The sequence below is a fragment of the Lactuca virosa genome, chromosome 3 (assembly GCF_052849685.1).
Source record: "Lactuca virosa cultivar CGN04683 chromosome 3, Lactuca_virosa_CGN04683_v6, whole genome shotgun sequence".
NCBI classification, from domain to species: Eukaryota; Viridiplantae; Streptophyta; class Magnoliopsida; order Asterales; family Asteraceae; genus Lactuca; species Lactuca virosa.
In genome coordinates, this window is record NC_136428.1 from 276,256,384 (window position 1) to 276,281,761 (window position 25,378).

Consider the following 25,378-nt stretch of genomic DNA (forward strand, 5'->3'; position numbering starts at 1 on the left):
GCCCCGATTCTCATGTATTGATTAAATAAGAATTTCCTTGGTTTAAGACCTACTCGACGAGTTGGTTGCCCTTCTCGTCGAGTAGCAGCGGGGTGGGATCACGTATTTAGTGATCTATTCGCCGAGTCCAAGGAGGGACTCGACGAGTAGGAGCTGGCTGAGGAACCCTAAATTCGGGGTTTTGCACCCTATTTAAGGACCATGTTTTCCCCCTCAGCCTCTTTTACTACTCCCCTCTAATCCAGAAACCCTAATTCGTGATATTCTCTTCTTTGGTGTGCTCTTTAGCTTGGAAGAAGGAGTTGAGTGAGGAAAAGTTGAGGGTCAAGGAGCTTTGAGCAAGGAAGCAGTCGAGGATCTGAAGTTTATCTCAGTTTATCATCTTTTGGAGGTATTCATTCATCACCTTGAGCTTCTTCTAATAAAAACCCCTTTTCTATATTTGGGGTTGGGATCATTTTGGGGCTTTGGTGTTGCATTTCGAGTAAGGAGCCAAGATCTGAAGTTGTAACTTCAGATCTGGGCTCATCTTGGCCATCATTATCGCAAGAACCCAGCTTTTAGCATGTTGATGGAGTCCTTTTTGCCTAGAACCTTCTCTTTATCTCATTATGGGTCATTACCTCATTGCATGCACGTAAAGTTTGCAACTTTACGTGACAGACATGCCCTAGGAGCTTGGATCTGTGGTTTGGAGGCGTTGCATGGCCTAATAAGCTTCTGTATGGATGAAGAACTGCATGAACTCGGCGAGTCGCAAGGTTGACTCGGCGAGTCATATGAAGATGGCCATAAACTCGACGAGTTGGATGAACAACTCGGCGAGTCCGATGAAGATTGCCATAGACTCGGCGAGTTGTATGAACAACTCGGCGAGTCGGATGAGTTTCTCCAGGATATGTATGCGTGTGTATCCTTCGAGTTGCAAGAAGGAAAATCGACGGGTGGTCTTAAAGTTTGATCGAGAATCGGAGGAACTCGACGAGTCACCTCGATGACTCGACGAGTTGGAAAGTGCTTCAAGGAACTTGGCGAGTAGCCGAGGGTACTCGGCGAGTTAAGGTCAACATGGACTGTTGACCTTGACTGAGGACTTTGACTTTGACCAGGGGTTGACTAGTGGGTTATGGAGTACCTTATAAGGTTAAGGACTTATGTGTATATTGTACTATGGTAATAGGTGGTGGAGCCTATGTCAAGTGATCCGAGAGTTGGAGTTTACCTTCTGAGTCGACATCTGCGAGGTGAGTTATCCTCACTATATCAAAAGGGTCTAAGGCACCAAGGCCGGCCCTTTAGTTGTTATTGTTGGATAAGGTGTCTAAGTCCATAACTTATTTGGTATATACTTGACCCGACCCGGCATGGTCCATTTGGGTTGCACTTCACCCGAACTATTTATATGGATAACATTATGAGAAGAGTATATTTACGGCCTACTAATATATTATAAGTTATAATATATTAATATGAAATTGTATTATTTAATTAGTATTGATCTTAAATTAATTATGAATTAATTTAGTGATCATAAGGTGACTAATTAAATAATGGGCTATTATACTTATATAGTGTGGGCTAACACTCATTAGGGAATGGGCTAAGCTTAAATGGGAGTCCATGGATGATCCATGGAGCTTTTAACCCATGGATCCTTGGAATAGGAAAAGACATGGGTTATTAGGGTTTGCATGGTTCATAACCCTAATCATCTACACTATATAAATAGGCTTATGGTGCTTGAAAAGACACTATGTGTGTGTGCATAAGAGTGGCCGAATTTCTAGAGTGATTGGATACTCTCTCATAAGTTTTCCAAGTTTGTGGTGATTTGTGATTTCCATTTGAGCCATTCACATTATTGGTGCTTGGCTCTCAAACTCTCAAGGAATCAACTCACTAACAAAGGTATGTAATTCTTATAGTATCTTTTATGTTTAAAAGTACCCCATGTATGCTAGATAGGTTATGAACCTTGGAAAATTATTTTGCATGTATTTTAGACAAACATAGATCCAAGGTTTCTAGGGTTGCATGAACACCTTAGGAGTGTTAGTTTGCTCAAAACCCAACAGTGGTATCAGAGACTAGGCTTGTTTGTTTGATACTTGATGCAAACTTGTTGAAAAACTCAAGTTTTCTGCATTCTGCAGCATGAACTCGCCGAGTCCATGGGGGGACTCGCCGATTCCATGAGTAAATTCATCCTACTCGTCGAGTAGGTTCGTGCACTCGACGAGTAGGAGCCTCAGAATGCAGATTTTCGAGTTTTGCTGCTGGAAATGGACTAGAAACATTACCCTAAACTGTTTTGGTGTAATAAAACCTGTTTTAGATGGTGTAATGTTTATGCTAATCCATTTACAATGGCTTATATCAAAATTGCATGATAATATGTGTTCATATGTTCTTGGAATTTTTGATATGATGTTCATGTTCTTATGAATTATTGTTAGATCATAGGAATTATTTGCTAAATTGTTTATTGATAATTCTTGATCATTTATGTGTTTTAATGGAGTCCATAATTTGTCCTTAAGTTATGGATTTCCAAAGGTCACTTTCATTTATGCACACTTAAAACACATAAGTTACATGAAAATGAAGAGTCTTCATTTTATGAACCTTTAATTCATAAGTTATGAAATGAAAAGTTTTGAATAGTTTCAAAACTTGTCCTCAAGTTTTGGAATTTGTAAAGTTACACACAATTTAATATACTTTAATTCCAAACCCTTAGAGTTTTAAAAGTTAAAATTCAACCCTTATACTATTTATAACATTAATGGTTAATTATTATATATATGTATAAGATTAAGTCGTTTTACCGTTAGTAGGCCTCATTCACGAAGCCGGTCTATAAGGGGGGTATAAGGTTGTTGCCTATAAAATGGCAACTTAATGGGTGTCCATTCTCACCCACCGCTTCCTTGATCGGTGGAGGGTCGTTAGCCGAACGGGTAGGACAATGACTTTAAATTCTCATTAAAAGTATGATGAATATTATAAAGTAACTAAACCTTTAATAAATTCCCAATCTTAGTTACTTTAGGAAAATGTGAATATGGTGCTAACTAATGAAATTCACACTTTGTACCTTTCCAAGTCGTTGGTGGAGCGTGTGTGGTTAACCGGCACACTAACTTGGACTAGTAAGGATCACGAAGAGTGACTTAATGTTTATCATAGATCGGTGGAGCGTGTGTGGTTAACCGGCACATTGATTAGGTGATAATATTAAGGGTACCAAGTGAATTTGCATGGTTATTCACACCTTGTTTTGTGATCCTCGGCATCCCAGTCACAAAACTTGAAGGGCACAATCGAGATTGAAACATGCCATTGAAAAGTTCAATGAATCTCAAAAGAATCTAGGAATTTCACAACCAATTAAACCTAATAATTCATTTCGTTTTCATGGTGGAAATTGATGAATCGTCATTCACCTACCTTCAAATATGTTATAGCTTAGATTACGACATCCCTCTTCTAATTTATAATATATTGTGTTGGATCCTAGCCTTAATATTACATTTGGGTGTATTATTAAGGATTCGATATATCTAATCTAAACTTCTTTTCTTCTTTTTAGATGTCTTCCAACAACAATGCTTCGGGCTCTAACCCTACTGGCTCCTATTCCCTCATGAACCTTTGTGGGAGGGTCATCTTTGATGGTTCCAACTTCATGGATTGGATCCGGAACATCAGGATGGTCACTCGTTACGAGGACAAGGAATATGTCCTCGACAAGGAGCTAAAGGAGCTTGATGAGTCCACTGCTACTCCTGAGGAGGTCGCTGAGTATCAGGCACATGAAAGAGATGCCACCAAGGTGGCATGCATCATGATGGCCACCATGACAGCTGAACTCCAAAAGTCCTATGAGGAATATTACCCTTTTGAGATGCATCAGGATCTGATGGAAAGGTACCATCAGAGTGCTCGTCAAGAGCGGTATGAAATAATCTCCTCCATGATCACTACCCGTATGAAGGATAGCGAACAAATCACGAGCCACATGCAGAAAATGCAAAGGTATGTGGACCGTCTAATGAAACTGAATGTGAACTTCCCAGAGGAGTTGGCAATTGATATCATTTTGCACTCCTTGCGCTCGTGTTATGATCAATTTCGTATGACATACCACATGAACAAGGAGGAAGTCACACTCAGTAAGCTTCAAGGACTTCTGAAGACTGCCGAAAGTGGTCTTAAGAGTAAGTCGGTTACTACTCCTACTCCTACTACTACCCCTGTTTTGGCTATCGGGCAAGGAAAAGGGAAGAAGAGGAAGCACCCTTCGAAGGGTACCAAGGGAAATTCCCTTGAAGGCTCCTCATCTGGAACCAAAGGTGGTTCTATCACTCCTTCTGCCATCCCTAAGGATGTTGAATGCTTCTACTATCAAAATAAGGGGCACTCGAAGCGAAACTGCCCAAAGTATGTCAAGGATGGGAAAGTGAAACCATCCCATGCAGGTATTTACACTATATTGTCTAATAACTCACCATATTCTCATTCTTGGGTTCTTGACACAGGTTGTGGTATTCACATCTGTTGTGACTTGCAGGGCCTAAGAAGAAGTGAGGATGTGGAGCACGGAAAGATAAACTTAATCATGGGGAACAAGAAGGTTGCACCTGTTGCCAAGATTGGAGTTTATACTTTGTTGCTAGATAGTGGGTTAAAGTTAGATTTGAATAAATGTGTGTACTCGTCTGAAATGGCGAGGAATATTATTTCCTTTCATGCTTTGTACAAACAAGGTTTTACCTTTTCTTTTGATAATGAAATTGGTAGTATTAATGCTTTCTTTAATAATGTTCTTTATTTTAAAGCATTACCTTGTGATGGTGTGTATGAAGCTATATCGGTTGTAGATAATTTAGGAAATAATGTATTATGTATTGATTCTTCTACTAGCTTGGATAAAGCATCTTTGTGGCATTGTCGTCTTGGACATGTAAGCAAGAAACGGATAGGCCAGCTCCAAAAGGATGGAGTCTTGGAGTCGTTCGACCTCAAGTTGGATGATAGTTGTGAGTCTTGTCTACTTGGAAAAATGACAAAATCACCCTTCACGGGTACTTGTGCAAGGGGTGAGGGTTTGTTGGACCTTATACATACTGATGTATGTGGACCATTCAAAACCGCCACAAGGGATGCTAATCGCTATTATGTGACTTTTATTGATGATTTTAGTGGATATGGTTATGTCTACTTAATCAAACATAAGTCAGAAACTTTTGAAAGGTTTAAAGAGTTTAAACAGGAAGTAGAAAATCAATTGGGCAGGAACATTAAGATGCTTCGATCCGATCGAGGTGGTGAGTATCTTAGTACTGAGTTCCTCGACTATCTTAAGGAGTGTGGGATTGTCTCACAATTGACACCTCCCAGGACACCACAGCTGAATGGTGTAGCTGAGAGGCGTAATCGAACTTTGTTGGACATGGTTCGCTCTATGATGAGTCGAGCTTCGCTACCAATCTCTTTTTGGGGGTATGCCTTAGAGACTGCCGCCCACATCCTTAATCTAGTCCCTACAAAGAAGGTTGCCAAAACACCTCATGAAATGTAGACTGGGGAAGTTCCCAATTTGGACCATATCAAGATTTGGGGTTGCGAGGCTTTCGTGAGGCGCGAGACTCATGACAAGCTCGAACCTCGAAGTGAAAGGTGTATTTTCATCGGCTACCCACAAAAATCCTTTGGTTACCTCATCTACAGACCCAGTGAGAATGTGGTCTTTGTAGCAAGGAGAGGGGTCTTTTGAGAGAGAGAATTTATAAACCAAGGAGACAATGGGAGGCAAATTGACCTTGAAGAAATTCAAGACTCAATTGGTGAAGGAACCTCAGACACTAGCAATCAACCTGAGGAGGAAATTCCTGTTGATCCAGCTGACGAGTCTATACTTCCGAGGCGTTCTACAAGGGTTAGGAACACACCTGAGTTTTATTATTGATTTCATATTACTACGGAAGGTGATACATTTATCAGTGACAGTACATTGGTAAATCTGGATGAACCTAACAGTGTTAAGGAAGCCATGGCAGGCCCAGAGTCTGCTAAATGGAAGGAGGCTATGGACAGCGAGATACAGTCCATGTATGACAATCAAGTTTGGAACTTGGTTGACAATGTACCAGGCCGTAAGACAGTCGGGTGCAAATGGATCTTCAAGAAGAAGACCGACATGGATGGGAAAGTGCACACTTATAAGGCTCGACTGGTTGCGAAGGGTTTTACTCAGACTTAGGGTATTGATTATGATGAAACCTTTTCACCAGTAGCAAAGATTAAGTCTATTAGGGTTATGCTAGCCATTGCTGCATTTCATGATTAAGTCTATTAGGGTTATGCTAGCCATTGCTGTATTTTATGATTATGAAATATGGCAAATGGATGTCAAAACCGCTTTCCTTAACAGAAAGTTGGCTGAGGATGTTTACATGAATCAGCCAGAAGGTTTTGTCAGTGCAGAGTACCCCAATAGAGTGTGCAAGCTTGAGAAATCCATTTATGGATTGAAACAAGCATCTCGAAGTTGGAATCTTTGTTTCGATGAGAAGGTCAAAGAGTTTGGTTTCTCAAGAAGTGAAGATGAGTCCTGCGTGTATGTCAGAGCTAGTGGGAGTATAGTTAGCTTTTTGGTACTGTATGTGGATGACATACTACTCATAGGAAATGACATCCCAACCTTGCAGGAGGTTAAGTCCTGGCTTGGGAAGTGCTTTGCTATGAAGGACCTTGGAGAAGCTGCCTATATCCTAGGGATAAGGATATTAAGAGAAAGGAGTAAAAGACTAATTGGACTTAGTCAGAGTATCTACATGGATAAGGTGTTGAAAAGGTTCAACATGTAGAATTCCAAGAAAGGAGAATTACCGATCCAAAGCAATGCCAAACTGAGCAAGGCTCAGAGCCCGAGTACAGAAGATGAGATAGCTGAGATGAGTCGATTACCTTATGCTTCCGCTGTTGGCTCGATCATGTATGCTATGACTTGTACCCGTCCTGATGTGGCCTTCGCTTTGAGCATGGTCAGCAGATATCAGGGGAACCCTGGCAAGGCTCATTGGACTGCGGTAAAGAATATTCTCAAGTACCTGCAGAGGACTAAGGATTGGATCCTTACCCTTGGTGGGAGTGATGACTTGAGAGTAGTAGGTTATAGTGATGCTAGCTTTCAGACTGATATGGATAACTTCCGCTCTCAGTCGGGCTGGGTCTTTACCTTAAATGGAGGGGCAATCACTTGGAAGAGTTCCAAACAGGAGACTGTAGCTGATTCGACTTGTGAATCAGAGTACATAGCATCGAGTGAAGCGGAAAAGGAGGCGATATGAACTTCATCGGAGACCTTGGAGTTGTACCAGCTATTAAGGAGCCTATGGAGATTTTCTGTGACAGCAATAGTGCGGTTGCCTTAGCCAAGGAACCAAGAGATCATGGCAGATCCCGACACATTGACAGAAAATATCACTTCATAAGACACAAGATAGAAGAGGGACTCCTCGTGGCAAAGAGGGTATCGTCGGATGAGAACCCTGCGGATCCCCTTACGAAGGGACTGACGAGGGTGAAGCATTTGCAGCATGCGAGACGCATCGGGCTGAGGGACGATATTAGTTTTATAGATTAGATAGTTATTACTGAAACTTGTAAAATGTAATCGACGTTTGATGATGAATAAAAGTTGTGATTTATTCATGAGTAAGGTGTTGCTATCATTGTCAATTATTTACTATTGTTTCAGCTTTGCATGTTTTGACTTCCAGAATAATAAGTTTATTCAAACTCTCCACAGTCGGTCATATGTCGGAAGTAGGTATGAATCAAGACTGTCATGAATTGGGATTGTAGATGACTAAAAGTGTTTAGCCATAGCAATGGTTGCTATAACATTCATGAGTACTCATAAGTTATGAGTATTGGAATAAACCCACGCTCACTTGTATCATTTCATGGAATTTATCTCGAGTGATCGTGAGACGGTAATATCATATAAGTCTTCAAACCTAGAGATATGAGTTGTTACCTATGAGTTGGTTGTGCATTGATTGCACGTAAACGCATCAGTAACTTGATGTTATAAAACGTGCCTTTGTGTGCAATTCAATGAGTAGTAGAACAAGCATATGAGTCGAAGTTTATATGTTCCTTCTAGAAATAGAAGCAATATCTGGGCCCCTCGATGATTTTGTTTTGACCTATGTACCAGGCCCGGTCAGAACTAAATTGATGTGTTCGATTAAGTTCTTTGTCAAACAAATCGTAAATCGGGAAACAAACTGCTGGACAATAAGTAAGACATTGTTCCATGTATTTTTCCGGCTGATATCATGAGAGCAGAGGATTATGTAATCACTTATCTAAAATGGCGCTTCATAGTTCAATAGAGTTTTCGAGAGCTACGATTGCCGGTTGGTTCCTGAAGCTATATAGGCAAATACAGTTATCAGACTTATCCAAGTGGGAGACTGTTGGATAAGGTGTCTAAGTCCATAACTTATTTGGTATATACTTGACCCGACCCGGATGGTCCATTTGGGTTGCACTTCACCCGAACTATTTATATGGATAACATTATGAGAAGAGTATATTTACGGCCTACTAATATATTATAAGTTATAATATATTAATATGAAATTGTATTATTTAATTAGTATTGAGCTTAAATTAATTATGAATTAATTTAGTGATCATAAGGTGACTAATTAAATAATGGGCTATTGTACTTATATAGTATGGGCTAACACTCATTACGGAATGGGCTAAGCTTAAATGGGAGTCCATGGATGATCCATGGAGCTTTTAACCCATGGATCCTTGGAATAGGAAAAGACATGGGTTATTAGGTTTTGCATGGTTCATAACCCTAATCATCTACACTATATAAAGAGGCTTATGGTGCTTGAAAAGACACTATGTGTGTGTGCATAAGAGTGGCCGAATTTCTAGAGTGATTGGATACTCTCTCATAAGTTTTCCAAGTTTGTGGTGATTTGTGATTTCCATTTGAGGCATTCACATTATTGGTGCTTGGCTCTCAAACTCTCAAGGAATCAACTCACTAACAAAGGTATGTAATTCTTCTAGTATCTTTTATGTCATGTATGCTAGATAGTTTATGAACCTTGAAAAATTATTTTGCATGTATTTTAGACAAACATAGATCCAAGGTTTCTAGGGTTGCATGAACACCTTAGGAGTGTTAGTTTGCTCAAAACCCAACAGTTATCGTTATGATATATATATATATGGTTATGACCTGATAGATTGGAATCAGGATAGACAGTATGTTATGTTTCTATGATCCTTAGGGATCGATATGTTAGTGTCCTGCTAGGTCGGTATTCTAGTTATGAGAGATTGCTATGATTGATGATCAGTGAGTTAGTTATGTTTGATGCTTATATATGCCAGTATATGTTAGTTATGCGTACATGATTGTTTGCTCGTTGATTTGGGTTGCGGTGGTCCTGCTTTGTGCTGAAGGCCAACATACCCTATGAGCGGTCCGGGAAGATTGTAGGCCCACGTGGTGGTCCAGTCACGCCGAAGGCTCGGTATAGATTCGGTTAGATTGTAGACCCTGTAGGGCGGTCCAGTCAGGCCAATGGCCCAGTATGCATGTTGTTGATTTATGGTTACAGATTTGGCATTTCAGTGTGGTATTGGTATTTTGGGGGTAGCTCACTAAGCCCTTGGGCTTACAGTTTTCAGTGATTGTTTCAGGTACTTCAGGAGATCGTGGCAAGGCGAAGGCGTGACCGTACCGCTCCTCATCCCTATGATCTGGCTTTTGGGACACTCTGATTGAATAATGAATTGAAAACACTTTTGTAAACAATTATTAATTGGTTTTATTATGTTTGAAAAGTTTAAATTTGGTGTAACATTTATGGACGTTACACTTCAATTTTTCATCCTTTTTAAGCTTCATAATATCCTCCTCCTCCTTTACCACTGGGCTAGTCACTTTTGATGTAGCCTCCTCTTCATCACTCGATATTTCATCACTTTCCTCACTTATCAGAGATGTTGGTTTCGTAAAGGCAATAACTTTAACGAAAAACGGAACGGGTGCTCTTGGTTTAGTGCGTTTGACTTGTTGAATTGTTTTGATTTCTTCTTCCATCAACTTCTCCAATTCTTCAAGCTCATTATCATTCTCAATATTGAACACTTCATCTTGAACATCATATCCTTGGAAACCATCTTGTAGTCCAAAAGTTTATTCTTCATCACCAACCCTCAACGTGAGCTTGGATTCTCGAATATCGACAAGAGCCCTGGCAGTATTTAGTAAAGGGCGACCAAGAATAATGGGGACATTCACATCCTCTTTCATATCCATCACTACAAAGTCAACTGGGAAAACAAATTTCCCAATTTTAACTAGGATGTCTTCTACTATCCCTTTTGGGTGAGTCACTGAACGATTTTCCATGTGGATTGTCATTTTTGTAGCTTTCATCTTCTGAATATTTAACTTTGGTAAAATGAAAAAGGCATCAAATTAATGCTAGCCCCAGAATCGGCTAAAGCATACGTCTTCAAATTATTACCAAACTCACATGGAAGAGTGAGGCGTCCAGGATCTCCCATCTTCTTAGGTATCTCTCCTAATACAGCCCTTGAGCTTTGCTCACTAAGGATCACTTTAGAATTCTTCTTCAATTCTTGGCGAGTGTCTATTAGATCTTGGAGGAACTTCGCGTATTCTGAAACTTTTGCAAGTGAATAAATAAAAGGAGTATTAATAGAAATACCCTTTATTTGTTGAATAAACTCCAGGTGTTCCCTTTCCCGTGGACTAAGACGTGGTCGAGACGAAAATGGTAAAGGCGGGTGATAAACTGGAACAGATACGTAATTCTTCTGTTCAGACCGAACCCACGACGTGAGCATATCGGGCCACTACATCGAATAGCAAACTTGAGCTTTCCTGTTTCCATATTCATCCATATTCCAATCTTCATCGTATTTGTCCCCACTCGAATAGCAAACTTGAGCTTTCCTGTTTCCATATTCATCCATATTGCAATACTTTGTCAAATGCGGGCCACTACATCTCTCGCAACCAACTCGAATTGCATGAATTGATTGGTCCATTTGGGTCAATCTCCTATCCATAGTGCTAAGCATTGCCATCACACCAACCATCTCTTCAGTTTGTGTACCTCCACTGCCTTTTATTCCATCACGCCCTGGGTTGTGATACTCACGAGAGTGCTTTGAAAATTCTTCAATCAGCTCCTAGGCTTGAATTGGGTTCTTCTTTGTTAGTGGTCCTTGTGAATCAAGGAGTTGTCTAGTCATGACATTCACCCCATCATAGAATATCGACATTTCCTGCTGAATATTTAGGTCATGTTGAGGACAATTCCTTAACAACCCCTTGTAGCGCTCCCATGCCTTGTATAATGACTCCCCCAGATTTTGCTCAAAGTTGGCAATCGCCTTCTTGAGTTTAGAGATTTTGGAGGGTGGGCAAAATTGATCTATAAATTTCTCACGCAATTGGACCCATGTGGTGATTGTACCAGATGGAAGAGCCTTCAACCAGTCTTTTGCAGCTCCTTTGAAAGTGACTGGTAACATCCTTAACAAGGCTGACTCCCTCGGGATATTAGGAGTATTAAAATAATCCGCAATATCATTGACCTCGTCTAAATGCTTGAAAGCATCTTCATGATCCTTCCCATAGAATGGGATATCCTTGAGTGCAGTAAGGATATGTCCCTTTAACTCGAATGTGGAATTGGCAGGAATCGTAGGATGTACTAAACCCGGCCCCACATCATCTCGAATGCGCTTCTTGTAATCCCCCATGGCCATCTCATCAATGTTCGCCATTTCGTTCACCGGCTCGTTCTCAGGTTCACTCGTATAAAGTCCAAATTCAGTTTCTGATTTGTACTCGGTCTCGTGTGGGTTAGGAGTTTGATCGAAGACTTCAAACTTGCTCTTTGAGGCTGAACTCGATTCTCCCGTTTTCTTTCCTGACTTCCTTGAAAAGGCTGATTTCAGTTCTTGTAAAGGCGACTTCTTATTATCCTTTTTGTGCAGCGTAGACTTCGGATCTTCCAGCGGTGGCACCAAAGGTGTGTTGGATCCTCTGGTCATCAACTCCTGCAAAACAAACAAAATAAAAAACGTAAAACTGAACTAAATGAGAAAAACAAACTAAAAACAAAGAAAAATAGGATCACAGAATTCACGTCGTGAATACTGTAATACTCACGTCGTGAGTTCTGTAATGCCAGAAAAAACTGAAACTCGAAAATAACTCTTTGCAGGTTTTACCCCACAAAAAGGATCGATTAATTTAAAGTAAATAAATCAGCAATTACTAAGCCGTTCCCCAGAAACGGCGCCAAAAACTTGATGTGCACAAAAGTACCCACTAATTTTATAATTTATAACCTAACTAACTTAACTAACTCAAATGCACCTATGCAGTGTACCTAGTCGAATTATAGAATAGTTGGGTAAGTCGGGTGTCGATCATATGGAACGGTGTTGACTAATTTATTTATCTACTACTAAATTAACCTAATTTTAGAGCAAAGATGGGGTTTTATCTGATTTTACAAGACCAGACGAACTTAAATCACAAAATTCAATCAATTAATTAAAAGCACTCCTGTCTAGTTCGAATGCACTTCGTCCTTATGGCTAGCTAATAATTATGGATTATCAAGTTGGTTATTATTATATTAGTAATTTAAGTCTAACTTACTATTAATTAATTAATTCATGTAAGACTATGTATGGTCACACATAATTAAACACATAACCAATTATGATTATGAATATGCTATATAAGATTTATTATGCAAACGCAGTTATGGTCATAATCTACGTTCTCTAGCACAGCTAAATTTATTTACTCTAATTACTAACTAAGATTGGTCAATCCTAGCTATAATAATTTAATGTTCACTAAATCATTAGGTAACAAGTTCATGCAGTTAATGGTCACTATGCTACACAGAACATGAATTTAAGTAACTAAAGAAACAAACATAAGCATGCTAGGTAACGATAAATCAACACAAGCAATTTACCAACTAAATAAATCCATGTAAAATTAAACTATTCATAAGTTAGAAGCTTCATCTAGCTAGACAAGAGTAACTAGATTCAACTGCTCATAATAGCAACTAACAAACAAACACCAACTAAATATGCAAACATGTTCATAAGTATCAAATAAGTAAACTAAATTATGAACCTCTACTCCTTTGGTGTTGAAAGCCTTTTTCCAGAACTTCTCCTCTGCTAAAAATCGTCTTCTGGAAACCCTCCAATCAGCCAAAAAGTTCCCAAGTCGTAATGGGCAAGGAAATTTATAGTTTTCTGATTTCCCGAGTTCACGTCGTGAACAATAAGGATTCACGTCGTGAATGCGATCTTTTCGTATTCAACAAGGACTCTTTCACCCGGATGTAAATCTTCTGGAATTCTCTTCTCACGTCGTGAATCATGAACAATTCACGTCGCGAGGACGTCTTTTGCTGAGTTTTTCATCATTCTTCCCTTCAAGCCTCCAAAGTTCCAAATAGTTTCAATTCTGGTCCCTTACTTCGAAAATGCTTCTATTTTGGCTGTAAATAACAATTTATCCTTATAAGTACCATTATCCTATGTAATTAACCAAAATATTAATAAAAATATAAATAAATATTGCCTAAAATATGTATAAATATGGCAATATCATACATCAATCAATCCGACCAACAGGCGGGAATAACACTATGCGTTTCTGTATTTTGGGGGAAACCATTTGACACGTGCACATGTCAAAAAAGAATTGTCAAAAGCATCTCGGTTTTGCATTCATGGGGATTTATGTTTTCTTCTTTTTAATTAATATATTTAATTCACATTATTATTATATATGATTTCAAGTTCCATATTGGTTTAATTCACTATTATTTTTATAAATTTGGACTTTTTTGGTTAAGTATAATGTGCCTAGTGATCATGTTTTTTAATTCTCCGAATGAATGATTATGTGAATTATTTTAATCTTATAGGAGGCTTGTGCAGAAAATGTTATATTTATTTTTTTTAGTAATATTCATCATCATGTAAATACTTTTTGAATTTTGTTTTTGGTTATAGATATAAGCTTTGTACCTTTTTATTAAATTTCATGTCATTCTTCCACAATATAATAAAAAAAACATACACCATACTTCATTTGGTAAACTATTATCAATATTTAAACATTTTATAACAACATAAAAACATTTTTGGCGGATTTGTAATATAAAACATTACACTTTTTAAGCATTTTAAAAGTTTTAGATTGTATATTGTTGTTTGGTTAGCAAATGTTACTAAGTTGCTATTATAGATAAAAAGAAGTAATACAAGTACATTGCTATTATATGCACAATTGCTTCCTTTTTCGCACAACATAGCACATACTTTACTTAAAGAAGGGACAATGACTTCCGGTTGTTGCTCACACTTTAATGCTTCGAAGTTCTAGGTGAAATATTTCATGATTTGTAAAATGAGAACATGGAGAAAAAAAAAGCAACAAGCATCATGTACTCTTTATGTTTCCCGACCAAGTTTTACTCATTTAAACCCTAAATCCAAATTGTACCCTCTACCAAAGACTGTATTTATCTCCCTCATGTATGAACTCATGATCTACCATGGAATTATATGTACATTTAGATTAGATAAAAAATGAATAATAATTCATTTATCGGTCCACACGTTCACCGAACAGGTATTACACTAGTTTAAAATATGTGTATGGTATCTTTGTTTAAGAAATTAGAAGGTCGTAAAATATTAAACATGGATATTGAAACAAAAGTGTTTGGAGATCTAAACTTTCTAAAGATGGTGCGTCTTATGTAGGAATGGAGATGGGGCAGGAATACGGTAGGGTTGACCATCTCTGTCTCCATCCCCAAGCGCCTAATCTCATCTCCATCCCCATCCCCATCCCCGACGGATGCCAGGAATCAAATCCCCTCCCGTTTAAATTTTTGGATTTTCGTTTTCTCCAGCCCATCCTCGTCCCATCCCCGATCCATCAAAATAATAAACTAAACTTAAGCAAAAAAAATCAAGTTTAATAAGTGATAAAGAACAGAGGCCGTAATCACATTATGTTTACATCAATCATAAAATCTAACAACCATTAAAACATGAGGTGATGATTTGGTATACGGACCGTCGAACAAAATGAGGATTTAAGAACTCTTGGAATTAGAAACATAATTTGGTATATAGGCTCTAAGTCCAATACAAATCAATGCATTCTTAGTGGACTTATTTCATAATTAATAAATTATCAATATAGTAATATATATGTATGTATGTATATATATATATATATATATATATATATATATATATATATATATAATTCCATCAATGCGGGGGCGGGGCGGGTTGGGGATTGATATACCCGGCCCCGGCCCCGGCCCCATCCCCAGTTTTAGAATAATGGGGATCCCTAGCCCCATCCCTGGTACCCATTTTTGCGGGGAATACTTGTCCCCAATTGGGGCGGGTCAACCGGGTTCCCCACCGGATCGGGTGAAATTTCCATGTCTAGTCTTATGTTCTAATCTTAGGACTCTTATCGATAATAAAGTTAAAACTTTGGTGATTAACCCTACAATTTGGATTAAATTGGTGTCTTTAGAAAGTATTAGTTTTGTATGGAGGGTTTATATGGGGCGTATTCCTTCGGTTGTAGCTCTTTCTTATAAAAGCATTGGCATTGCTTCTACTTCCTGCATTATGTGTTCTAGTGGGGTGGAAGACGTCGACCATCTTCTTGTGGATTGTTCTTTCGCTTGTGAGTCTTTGCTTTGGATTTTTAGATGGTGCAACATCTCGGTCCATATTTTTTCCAAGGTCTGGGACTGCGTTGATTTTGAGGCTAACCGGGAAATTGTCCTAAGAAACGGAAAATTCTTGTTATAATCTTCTATGGTTTCCTTTGTGTATGTAGAAAGCAAGAAACGACAAACTTTTTTACAAGTTACAATTTCTCCTCCTAAATTGGCAGATAATGTTTTTACATTAATCTTTAATTGGGTTATGTTTAGGGAAAAGTTAGGAGATTGTAAATAAGGTGATTGGGTTTTTTCCCCTTTCATTTTGTAATTTCTTTGTTTGTTTTTCGCCCAACATTGTTCTTTTTAGGCTAGTTTGATAATATTTGTTTTTGTCTAAAATAGCATTTATTAGGTATAGCACCTCATAATTGTATTTATTATGTCAAACACCTCATAATCGGTTACTCATGCCATGTTCAAAGACGCACTGGTATAATTATGATAAGTAGGATGTCACATAAGTAAAAACATCTCACACCTAATACAATTCACAACTTAAAAGGGTTCGATTATCCATACAAATATGTTATATAGCTTTTTCATCAATAGAATGACAACATCTTCAACCAGATTAAGCTTTAACCGGGAGTTCATGATGCAAGAACAAGCCTGTCATCAGATGACGATGTGGTGACATTTGTCCAATTTTGATTTCAAGAACATCGAGCAAATCAAGGAAAAAGGTTTTGGGGTTTCCTTAAGTTTTAGGTAACAATGATGTAATTTCTACTACATTCCTTAACTGTGATATAACATGGCTTATTAGGATCTAGCAGCTCACTATGATTTCTTTAAATAAGTTGATCTTCCAAGTACATGTGATGATGGAGAAGATGGAAAAACTTCAAATAAGCCCCTAGTTCATACAGAACAGAGAAAAATGATGGCATCGTTGCAGATTGTTGTAGGGTTGTTTGTGGTTGTTTTTATTAATGGTTGTATTAGTAGTTATTAAGATGTAATTTTCCTTAGGTTCCACTATATTATGGATTTAAAGTGTAATAGTAATGAACATGTTTTGAAATGGAAATAAAGTTTCCTAAAATGGTAATGAGGTTGATTTGAAATGGTAATCTAATTTGCAGCAATGATGTAGCACCATACAAATTAATACAAAGTACATCTAAGAAAGTCATTTTTTTAAAACTACATAACAAGTAGGTGTACATTTATATTAACATGGTGGTATACAAGCAGTTGTCATAAGATCATGTATACAACAAAACATCTAAGGATCAAGCCGAGTATTACAATCATTCTAAAGAAAAATGCAGACTATACATCTGACTTAAATAAAAAAGCATAAGCAATGTAAACACCTAAAAAATAATACAATATATACCCAATGTTTTTTTAAAAAAGGGAATAAAAATGAGTAGATTTACATTTATATTAATTTTACACTTACAAGTAGTTACCAAAATATCATTTACACTAATTAGTATCCGGAGATCAAGTCATGTATTACAATTATCTTACAACAAAACACAAAACTACACATGGAGCAAGAGATCATATATCTCTTAGCTATAGAGCTGGCAAAAATCGACCCAACCTACCAACCCAACCTGAACTCAACCCAAAGTTAGCAGGTTGGGTTGAGATTTTCAACCCATTTAGGATAAATGGGTCAACCCATCTAACTCATTTAATTAAATAGGTTGGGTTAGGTAAATGTTGTCAACCTGTTTTCAACTCACCAACCTATTTAACTTTAATATATATTTTATTTAATAACTATTTAAATATTACCATGTATTAATCTAAGTATTAATTTATAAATTACAATGGTATATTATTATTATTATTTATGTTTTAAAAAATGCAATCCTAATTCCTAACTTTTTTCTTTGTGTCGACAACACTAGTCACTCTTCAAAATCATTTCGAAATTACATATCTTTAATGTTATTTGAACAATTTCTTTGTATTTGTGAATTAGGATTGTGCTTTTATTATATTGTGAAAGTATATTTATGTTTGGAACTAATTTAAGTGGTGTAATCTTCAGTTAATTTATTTACTTTTTATTTTAAAAGGGTTAACCCAACTTTAACCCATTTATTTAATAGGCTGAGTTGAGAATTATATAAACGGGTCAACCCGTTGACAACTCATTTATCTGAAAGGTTGGGTTAGGTTGGGAATATCTACCCATTTAAACAAAAAGGTTGGGTTATGTTGAAATCTTCAAGCCAATTAATAAATGGGTTGAACCCGAACCCAACCCAAGTTGACCCATTGCCAGCTCTACTTAGCTACGATCTTACCCCTATCGAGGTATTGGTTCCTAAAAGGCACACCAAAAAACACTATTTAAGCTACAAACGCTTACTGAGTAACCCTATCATTGTATACAGTAATGTTCACATTGATAAATCATGAAATTAAATCATCAGCAACAAATAATAAATCACACAAAGCCTTTCAACCAATACATTCACTTTAAAGTCATTATGGTATTATGAACACAAAGGCTACCATTAATTTATAAATTTCCAACGATGGTATTATGACCACGAAGGCCACCATCATCATTTAATAATTATCGACCCATGGTAGTGTGGTCACAAAGGCTTCCGCTGTGATTTAATAATGTCCACCCATGTTATTATGACCACCAATGCTACCATTGTAAGCGAACATTATATACCATGGTTTTATGACCTTTAAGGCTACCATATTTCATTATCCCCATCTTATTAATGTCTTTCTCACAATTAAACAAAAACCATAAGGCATGTCTAATTTACCAATTCCCAATATGGGGAAACACCTAGTTACTAACCTTTTGATATTATATATAGTTGAGTTCCCGATCCTTAGAGTTCCTTATAACATTTAGTCTCCAAAAATAATAGTTTGAGTATAAAAAATCATACACAATAAATTTCTAAACACATGTATATCTCCAAGAGATTCCATAATTGACTTGTAACATCCATTATTCTTACATAGCTTGATATGAACTTACTAGTTCATTCCTTAACTCTTTTCTCATTACAACTTACATTTAAGTCCATCCATGAGTATACATGCCTGATTCCATGTTACTAAAAACTTACTTCAAGATAGGGTTTAACCCATTATCCCCAGTTTCAATATAATAAGAATTCTAATCTTATACTTGGAATTTTAAGCTAATAACAAGTATTCAACACTCTACTTGTTCTAATACATCAATCACTTCATTTTATACAAACATATAGAACTTAACGTTAAAAACCCTTTCCTCAATTCAACCATGAAAGTAAGAATCATCAAGAGGATAAACAATCTTACCATGATTTGAGTAGAGATGAACAACTTCATGTATTCTCCTTGATTTCCTCTTCAATTCTGTTCAAGTTGGTGTATAGGGGGCCTTCATAAACGGTTTTCTTTGATTTGAGGGCACCTACAAGATGTTGGGAATGCATATAAGGAACTAGGAACCGACTAACCTACTTTATCCAAGCTTTTAAGAATTCAACCGCAAAACACAAGCCATGTTTTCCAAAACACGGTTGTGTTCTAGCCAAACATGCATAAAATAGAAATGTAATTTATTTAAACCCATTTCATAACCTTTTATTTCACTTCGACTCCAAAATACGTTCGTGCTTTGCATTACATAGCTATGCTTTTGCCTTAAAATGCAAATTTAGGCTGTATACTTTGACTAACTTAAGCCTAGTTCAATCTCCAACTTCAAATGTGCATATATTTCTCATATGAACTCCATTTTAGCCGATTCCTTTGCTTACATGTTCTATATTGTAATCTCTCTCTCTCTCTCTCTCTCTATATATATATATATATATATATATATATATATATATATATTCCTTATTAAATCGTTTTGTCCCCCTTTTTCGAATCATACATATACTGAAACATATATTGATGTTTAGGGTTTTTAGGTTTTTATGTGTGTTACAAATGTATTGTGTAAGTGTATGTAAATACAATTTTCAAAAGCTTTTATATATATATATATATATATATATATATATATATATATATATATATATATATATTCTACCTAATAAATGAAAATAATTTTGACACATGTCATTCTCTCATGCAATACGCCACATGTCATTTTGTCATAATTTTGAGATATTTATTTTCCACTTGTCATTTACTTCATTTTTTATTTTTGAATATATCATTAATTTAGTTTCTATAAATTAAACATACCATAATAACTATATTGATTTAAAATTTTAAATTTCGAATTTCAAACTTCAATTTCAATTTTAAATAAATTCACAGTTTAAACCTTTGTATTTAACATTTTGTTATAATTTGCACTTTAATACACGGGTTTAACAACTAAACACATAATTTTAATATAAGTTTTTCATATTTTTTTAATGTTTTTTTTTCATAATTTTTATTTATTTCAAATTTCAAACAAATAAACTTGCCGTTTAATCATTTGTATTTAATATTTTGTTTTGATCAACCGTATAGTATACAGGTATCACAACTAATACCTTAATAAGTATTTACCTTAAAATGTTGAATTTTAAAAATTACATCCTCTTATAGAATATATACAATGACTTTATGCATTGGTCAACATTTGAAAAGTCAAGATAAGAATTAACAAGCTTATCCCACGCTTTTAACTAGGTCATATAATAATGAGTCGTGTTGAATTTAGCCTTAGATCTTGGCAAAAATCTCTCATTTCTGGCCCATCTTCCCTACAACAGACGCCATCCATTTTTGGTTCTGTTCTTCCTTTAAGTCAAAAAACCGTCGTCCTCTTCCATCGTCCCCACCATCATCGGTCTTTTAGGCTTCTTCTACCACCATCTCTCTCTAGAAACAACATCGCATAGCGCCACCATCACCAACTAAACACTATCTCGGAACCCCCTCCCCCATTACCTTCAACCACCATCACAGAAAAACCCCACCACCGTCGCAGCTCTCTGGTTTGTAGGGTTATTCAGTGAACGTTTTGGCATTTACCCCATTAAACGGTTTAAATTGTTACACCAGTGGATGGAACTTCGTTGTAATTCAACACATAAATGTAAGCTTTCTCCCTCCCTCTCTCTCTATCTATCTCTCTCTTTATCAATCTTAGAGTCTCTCACCTTAAACAGATCTAGCCAAATTTATGAGGAGGATGCTATCATCTGGCAATGCTTGTGCGAGAAAACTTCAAGCTAAGTCTTAATGTTAAGAATTATTGGTGTTATTCTTATATATATATATATATATATATATATATATATATATATATATATATATATATTTTAATTACGTTAAATTTTGTTTGTAACATGTATTTGTGTATATGAGCTCTTGGCTAATGGTTTCACTATTCTGATGTAGGATGTTTCATTTTTTTGACTCTTCAAGGGAAAATGAGTTGTTTGATGATCAATAGAATCAATAAGGGATGTAATTATCTTGTTATGTGGTTCCAGGTTTAACACATCCTTTTGTATTAATGTACATGTGTTCTTGCATGTCTGGTAACAATTGTTTTTGACAATCTCCCCACTTCTGATTTTAAGGTTTTCTTTTTGTTTTTGGATATTGATTTTCATTTCATTTTTCTTGGGTTTCTTAATTTACCAGTCCCTCTTCACTCTCTCTTACCAATGCTCTGACTGGTGAACAGATATGACGACAAGGCGATAACGGCACCTTATGTTGACCTCTTCACACCTAAGCTCGAAATCAAGCTACACGGGCCTTCAAACCAATCGTGTGCTTTAGTTGCATCATAAGTTCAAAGCACTACATCAGGGGGCAAGGTAAACTTTTGACTAACAATCTAGACCTTTGAATTGACACAACCACACACATGTATCATTTGAACTATATGCTAAGCTCTAAACTTGAATTATGATGTTTTTACAGCATACAAGAAGTCTTGGGAGGCTACGTAGTGTCTTCCATTTTCTTCTTTGTTTTTAATACAAAGATTAGAGTAATCGTATTAATTGTATATTCTTTACTCTATAAACCAATTTTTAATCTATTTTTTTATTAATCCTCCAAGATTCTACTTGGGAAACTTGCATCAGTAGAGCCAATGAGTCTCACCCACCAAGAAAAACATTCTTTCTGGGTAAATGTTTATACTTTGTGCATAATGAATGTAAGAATTTCCATTTGTTTTTGATAGATTTGTTACAATATTGAGAAAAACTAAATCTTTCAAATCATGCAAGTTATCAGGCATTTCTTGAAAACTGAATACCATAAAGTCCTAAAATGGTATGCACCATCTTTCTCTTTTCCTCCCTCTTTATCTCTTTCTAAAAACCATATTTCTCTATATGTGACCACATTAATCTGTCTAGCTATATTCTGTGATGAAATGTAGAAGTTTCCCTTTGTTTTAGCTAATATATATGTTAAACTGTCACTTAATTGCAGTTTGTTTCTTTTAAGAAAATCATGGTGGCAATAACATTATTGAAATTATAGGTTTATATGCTTGTATGCAATGCTTTTGTAGCATCTGGAGTTAGGGCATACCTTCAAATCCTGTGGTACATCGGAGGTATGCTGACTACTTTTGAAACCTATAAAGAGGTAAATTAAGTTCATGAACTTTTACTGACAACTTTGAATTTGTGTTGTTATTCTGTTGATGACATTTGCCCTTCAAAAAAGGGGGCATCCATTGGATCTTTGGTCGAGTGTATGACGTTTCTCAGTGGTCTAAAAAACGTATTATACGTCACTTTTTGTTTGCATATTTTTTGACCCCAACATATTGTTGGTTCTGGTTTGCTATAATACACATTACAAATTTTAATTTAAGTTGGTTGCTTATATGCAACATACGTACCTCTTTCTACCATTAATGACACATAACTTTTTATTTTACCCATATAGTAACACATTGTTGGTTTTGGTAGAAAATGTAAGTTGGTTGCTTATATGGGTAAAATATAAAGTTTTGTACCTTTAATGGTAGAAAGATGTACGTATGTTGCTATATGGGTATAACATCAGTGAGAAAAAAAGATTGTAAGTATGCTAATAGGGTTCATCCATCCTAATCAGAGGAACATTGATTTTAAAAAATCCTTTTACTTTTCATCATTCAAAGACTCTATTACTCATTAGTTATGGGACTTGGTGGAAATGACAGAGGTGTCTTGATTTACACAAATTAGCTATGTTTCTTGAGTGTATGATTTTTTGATTCAGGAACATTGAACTTTTTTTTTTATATCGTTAACCTTTTCCTAATGGTGGATAAGTGGATTCTTAATTGAAGGAAACCAAGACCACTCATTTTGCTGATTCCAACATTTGTTTGATAGTTGAGATCCAAAGGTTTTGCGTATTATCCCCCCATCTAAGTGAGGTACTTACTTTTTCATATATTCACTTTTTTCATCCCTTCTTTATGAAATATACTTAAGAACCCCTCCTTTTGCATTCTTGCAACAACATTCACAAAGTTTCTTTAATGGTGTCCATGCTCTCTAATTACAAATAAAGCTCTTAACTTAATATTTTATGACACATAGCTTACAAGAAACAAAATACGGTAACACTCTGATCCAATCTATGTATCTCACTTCAATAACAACCGGTTTTTTGGGCTAATTAAACCGGTGATCTTACCGGTTCCTGGTTTAACCGGCCGGTCCGGTTTTCAAAACAGTGGTTATAATGATATGATGGGCTAATCATGCCGTTTTTTAGGTTAGTTTATCGAATTTTATACTTTGAATGGTTTTTTAGTTTTATATGACACTATGGTGTCTTGATAGTTCTTTGGATCATTTGAGAGAAAAAATTAATGCTGATTTACTTGATCATTTAGTTTTTCAGGGGTTGTTGAAAAAAATGTCATAATTAACCGAGTCTTGATGAAATTAATTCAATTTTATGTTACTTTTTAGGGCTCGAGATTTATACTATTTATCTTCTAATACAATTTTTGTTTCAATGAACTTTCTATGTAAACGTATTTTAATTTATTTTATGCTAAAATGGATTGTAAATGTAAAGTTAATTTATTGCAAGTTTGGTTTTTGATTTTTTTTACAGATATATATGCAAACTGAAAAATCACAATATAAGATTTTATGTTGAATTATAAATAACTGATTTGTTTCTTTTATTTAACTTTATTCAAATAGAAAAACAAAATTCACATTTTGAGTCATAAAATAGCTAAGTGGGAAAAGTACATATTTTATGTTATATAATTGCGTAATTAAAGAAAATAATACAGGATTGTTTATATTAATAGGTATTTTGACATTACCTAAAAGTAATGCTCAACCTTTAAAAAATCAAAATTCATAAAAATTGGTTTCTTATTATCACATAAGATAACTGCGAGACTTAGAAAGTAATTATATTGTTATAACTAAATAAAAGATAAAAGCTCAAACAAAAAGAAGTTTATTATATTGTTATAACTAATATAATAGTATATAAATATAAAATAACTAATAACAATCTTATCTATTAAGAAAGCAAAAATAAATACTAACGTTGGTTCAAGAAGGGATAATGAATAAAAATGCTAACTTTTTTCAAACAATTGTTTGAAATCTTTAAATACAATGTTTAATCAAAATGAAAAGGTAACTCAAAAATTAAATATATTAATATTTTAATCTAACACAGTAATTTCTTTTAACTCTAACCAGTAACAACGTTATAAATATCTTTCAGTAGTAATTATAATTAACATTGTTTGTTGTTTGAAATATAATAAATTTTCGATAACAAACAAATCACAGAAAGAAAATTATGTATGGAAAGAAGACTATTCGTCGATAATGTTTTACACACTTACCATCACATCGCTTGCTGTTTGGAATATAACATGTTGCGAATGTAATTAATTGTTCCGACCATCATACTTTAATCGTTGTTTTGTACTTATATTTTTAACGCAAAACAACATACTTTTATTTTTAACCTAAAATTGCAATATATTTTTATTTTTAGTTCAAATAAGTAACAAACTTTTATTTTAACCTAAAGAGTAACTTATTTTTATTTTTAACCCGAAAATAATACGCTGAAAAAAGTTGTAACAAGAAAGGGAGATGCTGGGAGAGACTAAGTCTGGGCGATATGTTATAACGAATTAGAAATAATATACTTTATGACATAATGAATCTAGCATATGAAAACACCTATGTAACATACACAAAATAGAAATAATATATTTTCAACACGATGAATCCAACATATGAAACACCTATCTAGAATACACAAAAGCGACAAATATATTAAAGAATACATTGTCAGTTGAAAAGAAAATAAATTGTTGAATTGAAACTAATGATGAGTGATACTTGCCGATACATTGTGGCTTGCTTTTAATATGACATATTTCCTAAAGCAAAATAATCGATTAATTGAAACTAATCGTTGTTCGCTGAAAAGAAACAAATTACCGAAACAAACTATTAACACCCGTCGCTTAGCGCAGGTAAACGGCTAGTATATATATATATATATATATATATATATATATATATATA

General features: G+C 35.5%; 1 long non-coding RNA gene and 1 other non-coding gene across 6 annotated transcripts in view; both read left to right on the plus strand.

Moving 5' to 3' along the window:
- Positions 1-11,380: 11,380 nt before the first annotated feature.
- On the plus strand, positions 11,381-11,487 carry LOC145168254 (small nucleolar RNA R71). The gene has a single exon (XR_013741821.1). It is a non-coding gene; the product is annotated as a small nucleolar RNA R71 (small nucleolar RNA).
- A 9,055-nt stretch (positions 11,488-20,542) lies between these two features.
- LOC145167216 (uncharacterized) overlaps positions 20,543-25,378 on the plus strand; it is a 37,377-nt gene continuing 32,541 nt past the window's right edge. The window contains exons 1-6 of one of the 5 annotated variants that reach the window (XR_013741009.1): positions 20,543-20,925; positions 20,999-21,415; positions 21,523-21,658; positions 21,765-22,124; positions 22,338-23,229; positions 23,396-23,918. This is a non-coding gene — a long non-coding RNA (uncharacterized LOC145167216). Of the gene's footprint in view, positions 20,926-20,998; positions 21,416-21,522; positions 21,659-21,764; positions 22,125-22,337; positions 23,919-25,378 lie in introns of those variants that run through there. The other 4 variants (XR_013741007.1, XR_013741010.1, XR_013741006.1 and 1 more) reach the window with 4 other exon arrangements.